This window comes from Callionymus lyra, chromosome 5 (assembly GCF_982586985.1).
Source record: "Callionymus lyra chromosome 5, fCalLyr1.hap1.1, whole genome shotgun sequence".
Taxonomy (NCBI): domain Eukaryota; kingdom Metazoa; phylum Chordata; class Actinopteri; order Syngnathiformes; family Callionymidae; genus Callionymus; species Callionymus lyra.
This window is the reverse complement of record NC_141822.1, coordinates 6,879,659-6,899,231: the sequence shown is the minus strand read 5'-3', so window position 1 is coordinate 6,899,231 and position 19,573 is coordinate 6,879,659. Positions and strand designations below refer to the sequence as shown.

At 37.2% G+C, this 19,573-nt stretch overlaps 1 protein-coding gene across 1 annotated transcript in view; it reads right to left on the bottom strand.

Annotated features, from left to right (window-relative positions):
* The window catches only part of hcn1 (hyperpolarization activated cyclic nucleotide-gated potassium channel 1), a 111,662-nt gene that overhangs the window by 59,000 nt on the left and 33,089 nt on the right, over window positions 1–19,573 (bottom strand). The gene's annotated exons all lie outside the window — the stretch shown is intronic.

Sequence of the window (19,573 nt, the reverse complement as noted above, 5' to 3'; positions counted from 1 at the left end):
GGACAGGATCGTGAAGGGAGTTTTTCTGCTTTGTCATGAAGTATAATGAACCCATTACTACTTAAATTACTCGTAAAACAATGTGTATTGTCACAAGTGGCTTTGAAATGCTATTTTTATTTTATATAAACATTTGTTATCCTCTTAGGTCATTGTGTTATTTCCTTTGATATATAAATATTCTATATTTGCACTTTGTTGCATTTTTGCACTTTGTTCTTATTATTAATTATTTCTTTCAGGAAACTTCTGTACCTTCTATTGTCTGCGGAGTACTGAAAACCTAATTTCCTGAAGGAGATCTCCAGAGGGATAAATAAAGTATATCTTAAATGTTGGTGTCTTAACAAGAAGGATGTGTCTCGCCTCCAGTTGATACAAAACTCTGCAGCCAGAATTCTGAGCCACTCTAGTAGAAGAACTTACATTTCTCCTTCAAACTCTTCACTTTCTTTTCGCCAGTTTCTTTCAGGATCAATTTAAAATTCTGGTTCTGACTTTCAGATCTATTTATGGTCAGACCTTCCATCAGTGATCTGATCCAGACTTACACCCCAGCTCGGGCTCTGAGGTCTGTGGATCAGAATCTACTGATGGTTCCTGAACTTCAGGACCAGAGGAGAGAAATCCTTCCAGACTGTTGCTCCTAAGCTTTGGAACCATCTCTGTGTTTGATGATCTACTGACTCCTTCAAGAAACATCTGTGTTTGATGATCTACTGACTCCTTCAAGAAACATCTGTGTTTGATGATCTACTGACTCCTTCAAGAAACATCTGTGTTTGATGATCTACTGACTCCTTCAAGAAACATCTGTGTTTGATGATCTACTGACTCCTTCATAAAACATCTGTGTTTGATGATCTACTGACTCCTTCAAGAAACATCTGTGTTTGATGATCTACTGACTCCTTCAAGAAACATCTGTGTTTGATGATCTACTGACTCCTTCAAGAAACATCTGTGTTTGATCATCTACTGACTCCTTCAAGAAACATCTGTGTTTGATGATCTACTGACTCCTTCAAGAAACATCTGTGTTTGATGATCTACTGACTCCTTCAAGAAACATCTGTGTTTGATGACCTACTGACTCCTTCAAGAAACATCTGTGTTTGATGATCTACTGACTCCTTCAAGAAACATCTGAAGACTCGTGACTTTTCATTGATTTCCTGAGACTCCTGTGTTTGTCTTATGTGTCTCGATCTTTAGAAGTATATATTTTAACTGTGTATTGTTTTGATTGTTAAAGAGCTTTGTGACCCTGGTCTAGAAAAGGGCTTTAGAAATAACCATTACTTACTTACTAATCTATCTAATACATTTTAGAAACAAGTTATTTAACATTAGTTTTTGACAGTGCAATTACAATTTCAGTTGGCAAAAAAGAGACAGTAGTAATGTTGACTTTGTTACTATATTTTGAAACACTTTTATGCTACTATCACTTTTCTGCTACGAGGTGCATTTAAAATAGTTCTTATCGACGCTTTAGATCAAGGGTTTCTGTTAACAAACAGCTAAAAAGTACATCTTAGTGTAAGAGTCCACGAGGACCTCCTCCCAGATTACAGCAAGAGTGTTTAAAAGTGTTGCAGATTGAGAAAGTCATGAGTTGGGTGAGTGAGCACATCTGCCGGAGTAACACTTCCATTAAGATGGCATCTCGCAGAATCGACTCATGCCTGGTCGACTCCGCCGCTAATAAAGACTTCCTCATTAGCATGAGAATCCTATTACGCTCGCCCAGGTTCCATGAGCTTCCTTCAAATTAAGTTCAATTTCCTTCCCACAAACAACGAGAGCTGCTGATTGGTGGGTTTTGCCTAATTACCTCGTCCCACTTACTGGTGATGAATGGATGTTTCAGGGGTTAATAAAAGGCTATTTTTAAAGGATGGAGCTTTTCAAACGTTATAAACTTCTTATTGTACTGACCAGGAAGTTAATGACCGGTTAATTGGTCCCTCGGGTGAGATGGTATGACGCCTTCACCCTCACTCTCACCCTCACTCTCACCCTTATTCTCACTCTCACCCTCACACTCACCCTAATCCTCACCCTCAATCTCACACTCACACTCACCCTCACCCTTAAATTCACCGTCACCCTTAAATTCACCTTCACCCTCAACCTCAAATTTACCCTCAAACCTAAATTCACCCTCACCCTAACACACACCCACATTCTTAAAGCAAAGTGACTCATAAGTAAGAAAATAATAAAAAGAAATACATTTAAGGTTTCATTTAGATTGAAAAAGTATTAAATATATGAACTGACCTTAAACAAATACATTCACGTGTTGGATTTAACAATAGAAAATCAACTGATTTTTGTATCATGACAATATGTATTGAGTATTTCCAAGTCAATTTCACAAGAAAAGCTAATTTATATTTAAGTATCTGAAGGAAAAATACTTGTAAAAAAACAAAATAACATACTATTACAATAATATAATACTAATATAATACTATATAATAATATAAAACTATAATTAAATACTATAACACAAAAATACTATGATACTTAAATAATGTAATTATATAATACCGTAATAATTTAATAATACAACACTATAATATTAAAATGCTATAATACAGAAATACCATTATACTACAATAAAATAATTCTAAAATACCAAAATGCTTAATAGAAAATAATAATATAATTACATTATAATACATAATAATACAAAACTATAATACTATAGTAATATAATACTGTAATAATATAATACTGTAATAATATAATACAAAATTTTAGAAAAAAACAACTCCAGATTCTTATTGAAAGTATGAATTAACTTACCCACCTAACATATGGTGCCAAGAAAACGGCCAACTCCCATGATGCCCCATTCCTATTTCTGCAAGACTGCCCTCTTTAGTGACGGCTGATTGGTCGCTACTGTATTTTATATTACATTTTATTGATCTGTACCAAAAACAATTGTCAAAATACTTCAAATCAACTCCTCTTGATGAGTAAAGTTGATAAATTTTCTACTTGTTTTATTTACTCTGTTACGTCGTCCTCTGCTTGTCCGGGTTTCGGATAAATATAATAATAATAATAATAATAATAATAATAATTTATATAATTTACTTGATAAATATGATTAAATATATTTAATTATAATATTAAAATTACAAAAATAATGAAAATTAATAGTGAAATATTTTCAAATGAGTACATTTTAATGAATACCTGACACAGTTTTTACCGTGTACAGCCCACCTTTATACCTTTGACTATTGTGTCCGTCCTGTGACCTTTCAGCACAAAAGGACAGTGTCCTGCGAACAGATGAGAGAACAAGAGGCAGATCTGATGCTCAGATGCCTTCATGGCTCGTCTCGTCCTCGGGGAGAAATAACGCTCTGCCCTGAAAGGCTAAAATTAGCCGTGAGCCGAAGAAGCGCCGTCTCAACGCCAGCACTATCTCTTCTGCTGCCTACATCTTAATTCTTCATTTAGCACGAGTCGCCTCGTCTCGTCGGAGCCGCTGTGTTCACATTCATTACACTTTGCCGACTTAATAAGAAAAACATCGGGCTCAGCCGAATCAACGGCGGGAGAGTCGGGCGACCGCCGGGCGGAAAGAAAAGAGCAAGATATGAATAATGGAGAAGTTGAGTCGCTCGGCGTGATAATATGAAGCATCTTGTCAAGAAACCAAACAAGAGGAAGAAAGAAAAGCAGTGGTTTGGACGGATTGACAAGTTTTAAAAACTAATTATAAATCATAACACATATACCAAACCTGTATAATGTATTTTATGTAGTGATGTGTTGATGAAGCTTCATGAAACAGTGTCATTATCTTCAGAGTCCACTAGATGGTAGTCATGTGTTGATGAAGCTTCATGAAACAGTGTCATTATCTTCAGAGTCCACTAGATGGTAGTGATGTGTTGATGAAGCTTCATGAAACAGTGTCATTATCTTCAGAGTCCACTAGATGGTAGTGATGTGTTGATGAAGCTTCATGAAACAGTGTCATTATCTTCAGAGTCCACTAGATGGTAGTCATGTGTTGATGAAGCTTCATGAAACAGTGTCATTATCTTCAGAGTCCACTAGATGGTAGTGATGTGTTGATGAAGCTTCATGAAACAGTGTCATTATCTTCAGAGTCCACTAGATGGTAGTGATGTGTTGATGAAGCTTCATGAAACAGTGTCATTATCTTCAGAGTCCACTAGATGGTAGTCATGTGTTGATGAAGCTTCATGAAACAGTGTCATTATCTTCAGAGTCCACTAGATGGTAGTGATGTGTTGATGAAGCTTCATGAAACAGTGTCATTATCTTCAGAGTCCACTAGATGGTAGTGATGTGTTGATGAAGCTTCATGAAACAGTGTCATTATCTTCAGAGTCCACTAGATGGTAGTGATGTGTTGATGAAGCTTCATGAAACAGTGTCATTATCTTCAGAGTCCACTAGATGGTAGTGATGTGTTGATGAAGCTTCATGAAACAGTGTCATTATCTTCAGAGTCCACTAGATGGTAGTGATGTGTTGATGAAGCTTCATGAAACAGTGTCATTATCTTCAGAGTCCACTAGATGGTAGTGATGTGTTGAAGAAGCTTCATGAAAAAGTGTCATTATCTTCAGAGTCCACTAGATGGTAGTCATGTGTTGATGAAGCTTCATGAAACAGTGTCATTATCTTCAGAGTCCACTAGATGGTAGTGATGTGTTGATGAAGCCTCATGAAACAGTGTCATTATCTTCAGAGTCCACTAGATGGTAGTGATGTGTTGATGAAGCCTCATGAAACAGTGTCATTATCTTCAGAGTCCACTAGATGGTAGTGATGTGTTGATGAAGCCTCATGAAACAGTGTCATTATCTTCAGAGTCCACTAGATGGCTTCTCTGCACTATTTTCCTATGTTGTGAACAACTGTTATAATGAAACATCATTTTTTAAACTGATGGCGCCACCTACTGACCTCTGAACAACATGACACTGTTTCATGAAGCATCATCAACACATCACTAGTGTTTTATTTCGCAATGATCAGACATTGTAAAAATAGTAAATTGTACTTGTACTTCAAATATCAGGTCCCAAGGGACCGAGGACCACTAGATTGGGAGACCTGCATTAAAGGTTTTAAACTGAGGATTGTTTCGAAAGTTTGAGGGTAAAGTACTGGACCAGGATAAGGCATCATGGATGAAGGCTAGTGATTTTTTTTATGGGAGACCAGTGGTTTGATCTAGTTTCCTGTATGTACAGGACAGTACTGTATGTACAAAATAATATATTCTGGTGTTATCTCAGGGTCAAGGTGACCCAGAGGCCCTAAAACAAATGTGTTTCTGTTGTCTGTGGGTCAAAAAGAATGACCTCCCTGGCTTCCAAGGGGTACCTCAAACTAAAAAAAATTGTTTTAGGGAGTCTGGGTCGCTTTGATCCTATTATCTCAGGGTCAAGGTGACCCAAAGACCTGACACCAAATGTGTTTGTCGTATTCCTTGTGTTGTCTCTGGGTCAAGGTGACCCAAAAGGTTGACACAAAATGTGTTTGTGGTATCCCTTGTGTTATCTCAGGGTCAAGATGAACAACCTTCTTGGCTTCCAAGGGATGCCTCAAACACATTTGTTTTCAGGCCTCCGAGTCACCTTGACCCTGAGATTACAAAAGGGTTAAATTCTGGACAAAGAATTGGTTCTTTTCACAGTTCAAGACTAAAAAAGGATGATAGCAAAACTTGACTTGAGTCGAAGTAGAAAACTAGTTTTGAAAACATGGTTCACGATAACAACATAAACATGACATTTTTCCTTCTTCAATCCATGAGCTCATCGAAGCCATGAAGCAAAAGCAGAAGAAGAGCGTCTGGAGAAGAACCTCCTGAACCTTTAGCTCCATCACGTATGGGCGATTTTCAAATTTCCACGGATCATTACACTCTACTAGAAAAGCCTCTGAACCCTGTGGCTCAGGGAAGAGGATGAGGAATTCATATTTGAAGGTGCGCGAGGGTCAGCCGGTGGAAGCTGTCCATTAGCCGAGCACTTCATAATAAATGGTCCACAGTAAGGAGCGTAAGGGTTCAGGCGTATGGGATTGAAGTCTAAATTTAAACTCTTCATGTTACTTGGACTATTTCTAAGTGACTGCACGATGGTGGGTGATAGATATACTGTATATGTGAACCAGGATGAATTGGATTTGAATTTGAGTAGGTCTTGATAGTAGCACGGGGGGGGGGTTGGGGGTGAGGGGGTGATACATGATACTTTTATAGCCACAGATGTTCGACCTCCACCATCGTCATCCATTTACTCTCACTCCAGGTCAGGTGGGTTCGTACAACAATCATCCTTTAAATAACAAACTGATGCCCCTTCAAAGTTCAACGAAAGTGTGTGCGTGTGTTGTTGTTGTGATGTGTGACTCTATTGTATCATCAGTGTGTGTGTTGTTGTTGTGATGTGTGACTCTATTGTATCATCAGTGTGTGTGTTGTTGTTGTGATGTGTGACTCTATTGTATCATCAGTGTGTGTGTTGTTGTTGTGATGTGTGACTCTATTGTATCATCAGTGTGTGTGTTGTTGTTGTGATGTGTGACTCTATTGTATCATCAGTGTGTGTGTTGTTGTTGTGATGTGTGACTCTATTGTATCATCAGTGTGTGTGTTGTTGTTGTGATGTGTGACTCTATTGTGCCATGAGTGTGTGTGTTGTTGTTGTGATGTGTGACTCTATTGTATCATCAGTGTGTGTGTGTTGTTGTTGTGATGTGTGACTCTATTGTATCATCAGTGTGTGTGTTGTTGTTGTGATGTGTGACTCTATTGTATCATCAGTGTGTGTGTTGTTGTTGTGATGTGTGACTCTATTGTATCATCAGTGTGTGTGTTGTTGTTGTGATGTGTGACTCTATTGTATCATCAGTGTGTGTGTTGTTGTAGTGATGTGTGACTCTATTGTATCATCAGTGTGTGTGTTGTTGTTGTGATGTGTGACTCTATTGTGCCATGAGTGTGTGTGTTGTTGTTGTGATGTGTGACTCTATTGTATCATCAGTGTGTGTGTGTTGTTGTTGTGATGTGTGACTCTATTGTATCATCAGTGTGTGTTTGTACAAAACACTCTTTTTTCATTGAAATAATGACGTTACAAAATCATCTTAAGCCCAGCCCACTGAAAACACTTTGTTTTTCTGGAGATTAAATCTTGTTGACCATAACCACACCCACTCTGCTGTGATTGGTCAATCATTTTGTTTGTTTGTCACCGCGTGTCATCAATCTTGGAAGTCTCCACCTCCATGGGACTCGTGTTATAAACAAAGCGGAGCGATATTTCAGCTGGCTGGAGGAGGAGTGAAGCCGTTATTACGTCATAATGGACTCTCGTAACCTCTCGTTCGCCCAGATTTCAGAGCAACTTTATAAAGTAATAAGTTGAATACATGGTTCAATTAAAATATTGGAACCTTCTTTTCTTTCTCCAATATTATCTGCCTAAAATAATTGTTGTCTATAAAATCAAAAACTATTGTTATGTTAATTCGAACTCAAAGTAGGAGCGAGGAAGAAAGGGAGCTCGCTTTCTCCACCAGAGAAGGGAAATGCTTAAAATGAAACTGAAATGTTTTCTTGGTAGACTAGTGATGTGTTGATGAAGCTTCATGAAACAGTGTCATTATCTTCAGAGTCCACTAGATGGTAGTGATGTGTTGCTGAAACTTCATGAAACAGTGTCATTATCTTCAGAGTCCACTAGATGGTAGTGATGTGTTGATGAAGCTTCATGAAACAGTGTCATTATCTTCAGAGTTTCATGTCACCTACAGCTTCATGAAACAGTGTCATTATCTTCAGAGTCCACTAGATGGCGTCTCTGCACTATTTTTCTTTAGAACAACTGTTCTAATGGAACATCATTTTTTAACCGTGACGCCACCAACATGACACTGTTTCATGAAGCTTCATCAGACCATCACTAGTGAAGACACTGTATCATGATGTTTTAGTAATTTTGAAAGTCCACCAAAGTCACAAAAGTTTAAATATGATGTTGGGTTTCATTGAGATAGAAGATTATAGATAAATATCAAAACGCAGAGAGTGACATCTAGTGGTGATGAGGCCTCATCACTAACAGGAAGTACAAGCGTGGCGTTTACGTATGTCAACTATGTCAAGATCAATATTCATCTACTGTGATCTTGAGTCAAACTTCTGTAAAAACGAGTTTTAAACACTGGATCACGAAAAAGGTTCTCGTGTGACTTTTGTATTTTTCACCACAACATGTGCTGTCACGTCATGTGACGCAAACGTAAAGTCGATCGATTGATTACTTCCACTGAGCCATAACGTTTATTGATCTGCGTCCGTCAGTGTCAACCTTGTTGTCGATGGTGTCGCATGGTTTGTTTACACTTCCACACACTTTGTGTGCGTCTACACACCAAGCAACTTCTCACATCAACGCACGAAAAATCGAACGACGATAGGTGACCATCGACCGCTAAAAGGAGCCCGGCGGCGAGATATAGGCTCGGACTGAAGTGTGGCGAGCTCGTATTTGACCAGCGGCGGGGTCAGAGGTCGGCATAATCCTCTAATGCCGGGGAGATCAGCAGCCAAGATGTGATGTGATAGCAGCACAAGGTCACGCGCCGGTTGCGGCCACTGTGGCGCTTGTTCATCCCTTATAAAGCTGCGGAGTAAATAGGATTTCAAACGTAAAGACAGTCACGAAAACATGTGAAAATTATACATGCGTCCGATGACATTTGAGCGAAGTACTTCGAATGAAACGGCCTGTAGCTCAGTCGTGGTTACACACATGTAAGTGTGTTGTCGATGTGCCTCACAGGCTGGCATTTAAGATAAAGAATATATATATACATTTTAAATAACATTAAATTGGCTTCAGGCTGGTTAGAAGAGATTGTTTATTTTCACCTCAAACGTCTAATTTTATGTAGAATATTTAATGTTAGAGTTAAGAGTAAATGACCAAAAATATTTACGCAGGAAAAACTACATTTAATTTGTTATATAAAATCAATAATGTGACGTATCAAGATATTCTTTTCCACGATACTGTATCTATATTCCACATTAAACAGTTTAGAACTCTAACCATAGTTATTTTATTGTTTATAGTTCAATAAAGTGTGTTCAAAATTAAAAAAATGTTTTTTCTATTTTAATAGAAATATTTTTTCTTTCCAATTAACATAGAAATATTTATTTCCAGCCACCATATGGCAGCAGTCCTTACATCCTCCACAGCTATAGGAAGAATAAAATCCCAGCAATGACTGGGGACGAGAGGATACAGTGACTCCAGCAGCTTTTAAAGTTGATGTTTGGTTATATTTTGGTTTGAAAACAAATGAAAGCAGTTACGACTTCTTCAAGAGTCATGTGGTCTGTAAATACTACAACACCAGAGTCAAGTACTGGACAATACTACACATATATACTTGTTACTACACTATCAAAACACCAGGGTCAAGTACTCGACAATACTACACATATATCCTGGTTACTACACTATCACAACACCAGAGTCAAGTACTGGACAATACTACACATATATACTTGTTACTACACTATCACAACACCAGAGTCAAGTACTTGACAATACTACACATATATACTTGTTACTACACTATCACAACACCAGATTCAAATACTCGACAATACTACAAATATATCCTTGTTACTACACTATCACAACACCAGAGTCAGGTACTGGACAATACTACACATGTATGCTTGTTACTACACTATCACAACACCAGAGTCAAGTACTGGACAATACTACACATATATACTTGTTACTACACTATCACAACACCAGACTCAAGTACTGGACAATACTACACATATATACTTGTTACTACACTATCAGAACACCAGACTCAAGTACTGGACAATACTACACATATATACTTGTTACTACACTATCACAACACCAGACTCAAGTACTGGACAATACTACACATATATACTTGTTACTACACTATCACAACACCAGACTCAAGTACTGGACAATACTACACATATATACTTGTTACTACACTATCACAACACCAGATTCAAATACTCGACAATACTACAAATATATCCTTGTTACTACAGTTTCACTATATATTGTACATACCTGTATAGATTCTTGCAAATACACACTTCTTATTTGTAACCTACAGAATTTATTTCCTACAAAGTCTTTGAACTTTTATTTCATTTACACTTTCAAACCATTGTTATTTATTTTATTCACAGTAACTTGGAATTCATTTTGATTATTCATGCATTTTCTGCGCCGCTTATTCCCTTATGGAGGTCGTGGGGAGGCTGGAGTCTATTCCAGTTTCTTCGGGGCGACAGGCGGGGGACACCCTGGACAGGACTCACATTTAAATCACATTTCATTTTTCACTAACACACTTATTCAAGGGAGAGAGAAACAGATTTATGAACTAAATGTTCATTTATAAAAAAAATAGTCTAAGGGAAGAACTTTTAACGTACAATAAGTCGCCACTAAAATGACTAGACTTTAAAACTGTTTTTTTGCGTGTACTAAATAAAATAATAAACCATACATTGGAACTTCAAAAACTGAAACACCCCAAAGTCAGACTTCAAAATTGTAGGTTAAAGATAAAATTAAGTGTTGATATAAATTGGCAGAGATTGAAAGTTTTAGTTTTTTATCGAGGAACCAGATATTTTTATATCAAAACACAAGAAAAGGAATTTAAAAGTATTTATTTTAACTAAGAACATTGTCCTCAACTAAACTGCAGTTCTTTGAGCAATATGGTGTACAAATAAATACCTACTTACTTACTTTAATGTGCAGCAATTTAAGATTAAAATTAAGTTAAGGATAATTTATATAAAGTATATTTAAAAGTATAGGTTTCACCCCAAATTAACCGTCACCCTAACTCATCAAGACAAGGTCACTTTCCACTTGAACTCTGAGCCCAACTTTACAGGTGAGTCACGTCAACATTTGTAAGATTCATTTGGTTTTTCAGGCACAATTATTCTCTTCTATGTGGAAGAAAATCAACTCCTGAAGCCTTGTCATGAATTTAACTGGATGTACATTAGCAAGAGAAAGGGGCAGGAATTACCCATCAGCCAGTTGAGGGATGAAAACATGCAATTACAGTGTGTTCTCTGTCGCGGTCGTCAAAGTGGACGTGAGTGACCTCTGAGTGAGGATTACTGAGCGACTAATTTATGGGGATTAAATCCAGCCCTGACTATTACATACAGGGACCACGCAAATGCTTCCAGGAAAACGTGGGATGTTCTTGCTTTACCTTCGTTTGACCTTTTTATGAATCTTCAGATCATCAAGTTCAGTTCCATTTCGTGGAAGAAAAAGTTATTTTAAAGGCTTTTTCTTATATTAAATACATGTATTTCTGTTTGTTGTTCGTCCATCTACTCCCAGTTCAATCCAAAAGTAGGAGCAGGAACAAGAATCTTCTGGTACATCAGGCTTGAGCTACAACAGACCAGGAAGCTGGTCCTTCTCAGGCCACCGAGGTACTGGAGCTCTTCCACCGAGGGGCCGAGACTTGGCTCTCCGTCCTTCTCCAACTGGGATCTTGGATTTGACTGAGATTATCCTCGTCCCTGCCAGTCTCAAGGTCTCAGTTTGATGAAGTCAAAATGACATAATCACCAGGAGATTTTTAGGTCACCAGAAGAAAAAAATCACCATCTTTTCTCAGGATCAGGGGCCACATTATATACTGTGACCGTTGGGATTGTTAGGACCATAGAAAGAAGCAACTGAAACTTAAAAAAAAAAATATGCTATGACATTTTATAATAAACCTAAAATAGCTAAATTTTTTAAATATAAAATTCTTCTAAACACAATTTAAATCATCATTATTTTGAGGAGAAATAAATATTGAAAACATGACAAAATAACAGAAGGGGGCCCGTCCTTCTCTGGATGGTTCTAGTGATAAGTAAAAAAGATTAATGGAGCAAAGCGATGACAACTGTATGCTTGTGAACTGTTGAAATTGATTGTTGTTATAAAAATATGGCGAATATAAAAGTTTATTTCCCAGTTGTAAATGGAAAAATAAATAAATAATAAGGTTTGATATTCATCTCGATCAGTGGTGGGCAATTCAAGTTTCTTAGGGGCCACATGTGTGGCAGTTGTAAGGGGCCGTTAACCCTTGTGTTACTTTGGGGTCAAAGTGACCCGTTTACTTTCACCCAGAGGCAACACAAAATATACCTCAAACACATTTGTTTTCACGGTGTTGTGTCACCTTGACCCCGAGATAATAAAAGGGATACCACAAACAGATTTGTTTTCAGGGAGTTGGGTCACCTTGACCCTGAGATAACACAAGGGTTAGGCAGAAATGTATGTACAAAAGTATAAAGTTAAGTAATAAAATAAAGCTAAATAGGCTTAAATTGTTATTTGTATATTTTATAAAGCTATAATTCATGATATACAAGTACTGTTTCTAATTTTTTTTTATTATATATATATTTTTAAATGGCAGTAAATATCCACAAAACCAAAAAAATCCAAAAAGAAAACCCTCTAGTCATATTCAGAGACCAATAATGAATACTAGACATAAATACAGAATAAAATGGTTAGTTTCTACATGACCTTTGACCTCAGGAGGGCCACATAAATAAAGGCGAAGCAAACATTTAAATCACTTCCTCAACAGAAATGAATTTTGCTAGTGTCACCATATTTGAACATTAAATCAGAAACATCAGAGGTGTTTGGGACGAAGCGTCATTTATTTTATTATTATCTGCATCATCCTCAGAATTTGAGCAGTTATTTTTTACTTCATTGTGTGAAACAGAAACGTAATACTCAATAATGTTAAAGCAATAATAAATGTCTCATTATGAGAAAGATTTCAATATTAACGTGACACAGATATTCAAGGCTGGTTTCTTCCCAGAGCTTCAAGGAAAAACAAGCCCAGATAAATTTCAAATGACTTGAAGTCAAAGCTGCAGAAAAATTGATTTCTGCGAATTAAAGCCACAGAATCCTCATCAGCAGGAAGTACATTTAGGTAATGAGTATCAATTAAAAGGTCAATTAAGATCGATCGGAATCTTAAGAGGGTCCAGACCAAGTACGACTTGTGAGTCTTAAAGGTGATCATTCGTGTTTTAAATGACTCAGCAGTTCTCAGAGTCATTACAAGTAGTGATTTGTTGATGAAGCTTCATGAAACAGTGTCATTATCTTCAGAGTCCACTAGATGGCGTCTCTGCACTATATTTCTTTGTTTTCAACAACTGTTCTAATAAAACATCATTTTTAAACGGCATGGCCGTTACACCCCTACTGACCTCTAAACAACATGACACTGTTTCATGAAGCTTCATCAACACATCACTATCGTCTAGTGGACTCTGAAGCTAATGACACTGTTTCATGAAGCTTCATCAACACATCACTACCATCTAGTGGACTCTGAAGATAATGACACTGTTTCATGAAGCTTCATCAACAAATCACTACCATCTAGTGGACTCTGAAGATAATGACACTGTTTCATGAAGCTTTATCAACACAACACTACCATCTAGTGGACTCTTAAGATAATGACACTGTTTCATGAAGCTTCATCAACACATCACTACCATCTAGTGGACTCTGAACGTAATGACACTGTTTCATGAAGCTTCATCAACACATCACTACCATCTAGTGGACTCTAAAGATAATGACACTGTTTCATGAAGCTTCATCAACACATCACTACCATCTAGTGGACTCTGAACGTAATGACACTGTTTCATGAAGCTTCATCGACACATCACTACCATCTAGTGGACTCTAAAGATAATGACACTGTTTCATGAAGCTTCATCAACACATCACTACCATCTAGTGGACTCTGAAGATAATGACACTGTTTCATGAAGCTTTATCAACACATCACTACCATCTACTGGACTCTGAAGATAACGACACTGTTTCATGAAGCTTCATCAACACATCACTACCATCTAGTGGACTCTGAAGATAACGACACTGTTTCATGAAGCTTCATCAACACATCACTACCATCTAGTGGACTCTGAAGATAATGACACTGTTTCATGAAGCTTCATCAACACATCACTACCATCTAGTGGACTCTGAAGATAACGACACTGTTTCATGAAGCTTCATCAACACATCACTACCATCAAGTGGACTCTGAACATAATGACACTGTTTCATGAAGCTTCATCACACCGTCACTACTTGGAACAGAGGCTTCATACTTTAAACTTCTTTGGAAAACTCTTGCTATGATGTTGACATCCGCCCCTTGATGGTTTTCATTTGATCAAATGTTGTCCTTCTTGTTTAAAGCGCCAATATCCACAAAAAATAAACAACATAAGAGCAGGAAACTTTGACAAAAACTGAACCAACACAATCATAGTTCTATTTATTCCCTCTGACAACAGTGAGTCGTTACCACCTGTAGAATTGTCTTGCACTGAATCACTCTTTTATTTTCAACCAACCGTGTTACATGATTTTCCTTTCACGGGAGGTTTTGAATCATGAACAACTGTTCGGTTGAAGCATCATCGTAACAAAGAAAGCCGTAGTTACTGCTGCACTTTAAATCATTTACATTTATAATGACGCACACCGTGAAGAGTGGGTTATTAAATCTGTTTAACTTGACAAAAGGAGCTTAAAAAAACATCCAAAACTAAACTTTCTTGGAAAATGTTCAGAATATTTTTGAAATATTTCATAATTTCGAACAGAAAACTATTTTAAAAGTCATCGCCACCTCGCAAAACTTTCTCACTTGGTGTTAATCTTGACTTCAAGACTCTCCCGGATCGTTCCGGGCGGATGGTTCCCGTGGGAACCCCTCGGTTCCATCATGTTTCCGAGTCCGTCAGCAGTATCGTCTCGTTCCTCCGCCGAGCGAACGCACTCTCTTGCCCGCTGTCTCACCCGCTCGGCGTCTATTTTCGGTCGTGTGAGCGCGATAACCTTAACACTTCTGCTCCTGCCTTCATCTGTGCTCGACCATACAGAGATGCCTCCTCGGGGGCCTGAAGCCCACACGGGCCCCGGCCTGTCTGATGTGTTTCTGGACTTCTACTTGTGTTGATGAAGGCGTAAAAAAAAAACAGCTTGTTGTGTAACGTCCTGCATCTCGGGTAAAGCTAGCTCGCTAGCTAGTTTAGTATTTGGCAAATTACTTTAAAAAAAAAAACTTTTAACTGTTCATGCTTTAATTCTGTGGTAGTATTTTGACAGAAAATCAGTTTTGTGTACGAAATATGGTTGGAAATACAACAAGGGCTGCACCTCAGATTGTGCCTGATTTACTAAGTTGAGGTGTGCACATTGATATTGAACGCATTTGACTATTTCATAAGCTTTTTATTTGATATTGTAGCCCAGTAAAGTCTTTTTAAACAAGAAAATATCCAAAGTTTTTTCGTACCCGCTCACACCGAATAGCCCCGCCTCCCTGTCGTGATTGGTTGTTGTGTTTATCACAATATGACTTGTATCAAAACTAACATTATTTGACTTTAAACATTTCAGTGACTTTGAACCATATATACATCTAAAATATGTTTAGTGTCCATTTTTTAATTCTCTGATAAATATTTTCTAAAATGATTTATTGAGTCACGGGATTTGGGGCCTTACTTAAGCTGCTTGGCAGGGGGCTTTCAGAAAACTGGTTAGGAACAAATTAAATAAGGCTAATTTATATATACACTGTATATATATTTGTTTTTTTTCTTTAATGATGGTTGAGATTTTATATCGACAACACATCCTCCAAAAGTTTATATGCCATGTTGCTCTTTTTAAGTTTTACTAAAAGGTTAAAAAGGTTTGTCTTTAACACAAGCTAGTTAATCATGCCCATTATCTGGATGTTTTTACGGGTCACTTGTGTGTCTTTGAACGCAGCACGGTTCACAATTTATTGAACTTTCATATCTTTTATCTTCAATTTGTGTTGATATAGTCCATTCATCGTATAACATTTTCAGTCTCGAACCGTTTTTGTCTTCAGAGTCAGTAAAGCAGTTAAATTTGTCGATAAATATAAAATAAATCATTGAAGTATTTCAGAGAATTTCTCTTAAACATAAAGAAGTAAAATAATACATGTTTTTGTTGTTTCCTTTCTCATTAAGAGTGATTGCTCGAGATAAACATAGTTCACATCAACCCACTTTTGCATCTGAAATTATTTTCTGAATCATCGCGAGAAAAAAGAACATGTTTGTTTTGCATAATTACCAGAAGAGAAAACATCACACAACAACAGCTTTGTTTTGCTCGAGGCCAGTGACGGAGCTTATTTCTGTTGTTCTGCCTTCATTACGACCGAGATGTCTTGTGTTTTCCTCAAATAAGAAAGAAACATTTTAGGCAGAAAATCCTCAAACGAGCAGCAGAAAATATGGAATAAAAACATTGCTTTTCTCTTCTCAGAAAGATGGGAGAGGATGCTTATTTATATTAACCTTATTTTAAACATTGTTTAAATCTGACTTCTGGGCATCGATGTGCAAAAGATGCACGAGGAGAGTTTGAACATCAGACACGAGAAGGTGCAGGAAAGAGTGAATGAAGTGATTAGTGCAGACATATGGCTTCAAAACATGCCAGCGGGCTGAAGAACAACTGTTCTCCCATGTGACCAATTTCCCTCCAATTGTCTGGTTACACAAAGTTGTGTTTGGTTTTTTTTTGGAACGTCAGTTTGACAACATCATTCCAGGAATTCAATCAGACAGAAGCAGAAAAGATTGGACATGAGCTATTATACAATAATTATTGTTAAAAAAATATTATTATTATTATATTGATTATCATAGACAGTGAACTGTAGCCATCAGAGAGTAATTGAGCAAGAGGCCTAACCCCTGATTGCTCCTGATGGTTCAGGACTTTTAAAAAAAAACTACATATTTTTACTGTTCATGCTTTAATTCCAAGGTAGTAAATTGACGAAGATTCCATTCTGTGTGTGAAATATGGTTGGAAATACAACAAATACTGCAAAGGCTACACCACAGCGTGTGCCTGATTTACTAAGTTGCTGAAGAAATTGATCATCGGTTCACATTTATTAGCCCCGCCTCCTCCTTGCTTCCTTTGTTGTGATTGATTGTTGTGTTTTTGACAATAAGACACTTTAAACAAGTGACCTAATATCAAAACTGACACCATGTGACTTTAACTTTCTTTAACTTTGAACCTTATATAATAATATCACTACAAATGTAATATAATGTAGAAAAATACTATTAATGCACAATATCCATACTTAATTTACATAAGGGTTGTCAAAAGAATCAAAACTCAAAATATTTATTCCTACAAAAATTTTATAAACAGATACGTTGGTGATTTTTAAACGTGTCGATATGAAGGAAGGAACACTTCAGTTAATTCAGTCCTAATAAGATGGTTTTCCAAATATTTAGATGTAAAATACAACCTCAAAATGTTGTTATAATTATATTTTTCATTTTATTTTTATATATTTTTCACTACCTCAGAGCGAAAATTGTTATGAAAGTTAAAGTTTTTATTGTTAATATTTAACATGTGGTTCTGTTAATTAATTATTTTTGTATTTCTCTTCATATTTATTTTAAATTCAACTGACTTTTTCTTATGCTTGTGGTATCAAAAATGGTATCTTTTCTGAGTATTTTCCCCGAGTATCAAGTGGAATATCTTAGTATTGTGACAAAACCTAATTTACAGTAAATTAATTTGAGTTTACGCAATATATTACACTACGTTTTGCTTGTATTGAAACAAACTTTTTGGAATAAATATAATAAAGCCATGTTTAATTTGTTAATTTTTTCAATCCCCCCCTTTCTAGAATATAAACCAAACCCAAGTGAGATATTTTATTGTTTTAACGACATCTCGTTCAGGATTTTCCTTGATTCTCTGAGACTCCTGTGTTTGTCTCGGTGTTGTCTTGATCTTTTAAGAATATATTTTATTGTATATTGTTTTGATTGTTTAAGTTGTGACCCTGGTCTAGAAGAGCACTCTACAAATATAACTGTAATCTGTCATTCAATAAAAACTCTTAAACGCCCTGTTAGTGCGACATTTAAAATAAATACTTCAGGCTTTCTTCAAGATGAATCTCCTTCTTAACTACCGGCTCCGACCGAGCGTGAACATAATCGCCACATTAAGGAAGTGCAGTGAGCGACAGACAGCTTGTGAGTGGCAGCAGAGTCGGGGGGGCGGGTGAGGGCGAGAGTGAGCGGTGGGTGTCGTCGCATGGAAGTTGTGGCTGCGCGACGAAGGCCATCAGGGAAGATTAGCGCTCATGTGTGAGTCAGAAGGATTTGAGTGGATTGTGCAGGGTGACCCGCTGTGCTCTTGTTCACATCGCAAACACAGGGAGAGGGCGAGAGAGGGCGAGCGAGGGCGAGCGAGAGAGAGAGAGGACACACCCTTCTCCAGACCCATCGCTATGATTCTAAAACTCTAGTCTTGAAGGAGCCATCGATCGTCTTTGGGATCTGCAGCTCAAAGAGAATATGAGATGGTTCTTCTTATGTGACGCAGAAAGAAAAAGTGTTGATATAGATTCATACCTGGAGGAAAAAGGATGGAGAATACACGACCTTATCTGAGATAATCTAGTCCCACATAATCTCACGCATAATCTAATCTGCGCCGCGGCAACAGTTGTTATCACCTCGTAACAGGAAGCTTCCAGTTAATGCTGGTCCTCGTCTCTTATTACTAGGTTAACGCAGAGACACGGAGACTAGATTTTATACTTTTCCAGGGTTTTTCAAAGTGTTTTTTTTATTTAAACGCCCGATTGATCCAAAGAAACACTGAATATAAAGTGTGTGAAAAAGACCTACAGTCTCACAGCTTGCAAATACACCCCAAATATTAATTAGAGCAAATATATATACACTGTAAATATACATTATATACAAATGTAGTGAGAAGAATATTGCAAAAAGGCCTTAGATATAATTCTAAGTTTAGTTCCAGTTTGGTTTTCAAATAATAGACTTTTATCACATTTTTAAAACATTTTTTCAATTTCAATTGAATTTTCCATTCAATATTATATGTATTTGCCCTTTCAAGGTTAAAGGGGTTCAGGTCCATCCCAACTTCTAAGGTGAAGAGGGAGGGGACGCCCTGAGAAGGTTGCCACCCACTCGTGACGACACCATGAAAAGTGTAGGTTTTTGGACTGTGTGAGGAAACCAACGTGCCTGGAAAAAAACCATGCATGCACAGAACATATAACCGCCACAGAGAAAGGAGGCAGGACTGACCAATCACTTCTGCTCTAGTAGAAGAACTCACATTTCTCCGATCCTTAAAAATCTTCACTGGCTGCCAGTTTCTTTCAGGATCATTTTAAAATTCTGGTTCTTACTTTCAGATCTATTCATGGTCAGACCTTCCATCAGTGATCTGATCCTGACTTACACCCCAGCTCGGGCTCTGAGGTCTGTGGATCAGAATCTACTGATGGT